Here is a 741-nt window from a genome sequence, read left to right on the forward strand (position 1 = left end):
GGTGCGGCCTTTCTTCTCTTTAAGTTGGCACGGATCGCGAGACTCCTGAGGCCGAAATTTGTCTTTTGCAACGAGCTCAATGCACAGAAGGAATAAGATACATCTGGAAGCACTCAGTCTAATGCCAGCATCTGTCTCTCCTCGTGAATTTCTCTCCATTTTCAGTATTTCCAACTTTTCACTCTCCTAAACAAAGCCCCTTTGTTCAGTCAGACTTAGCAAGCTCACTTGCCCCTCATGACTTGTCCCAAGCTTAAATTAAATTAGTTCTGTGATCATAATTAGATCATTCCCACTATAGTGTTACCATGTGCTAACTGATCTCATTGATCAATTCCTCCATCAAGCATAAGTAATTTCATGTGAGAGATAATCACAGGATTTGAATGCTAACCTGGAATTCTCTTCCAGAATCCTTTTATCTGGCTCTTCGAGCAGTCTGCCCCTGCCTTGTGAACCAAAATAGCTTAGACCTTAACTGCCATCCTGCCAAGTGCAAGAGTCTTCTGATTACACAGTCCCAGGGCACTAGACAGTCTCCCCCTGCCCCCTGAGGAATCTAGTTGCATTAACAACCAAAAATCTTTTAACCACTCTGCATTAAAGTCATTAGAGTGTCGAACCATTTCAGTGCAGTAGCCTTTTCAGATTCAGCAATTTGCTATGCAGTGTCTAGCTTTTATTGCACCTTGTATGTGCTTGCTTGCTGCTTAGTCAGCTCTTAAATGTTAATTTCCTGAT

The sequence above is a fragment of the Macrobrachium rosenbergii genome, chromosome 12, assembly GCF_040412425.1.
Source record: "Macrobrachium rosenbergii isolate ZJJX-2024 chromosome 12, ASM4041242v1, whole genome shotgun sequence".
NCBI classification, from domain to species: Eukaryota; Metazoa; Arthropoda; class Malacostraca; order Decapoda; family Palaemonidae; genus Macrobrachium; species Macrobrachium rosenbergii.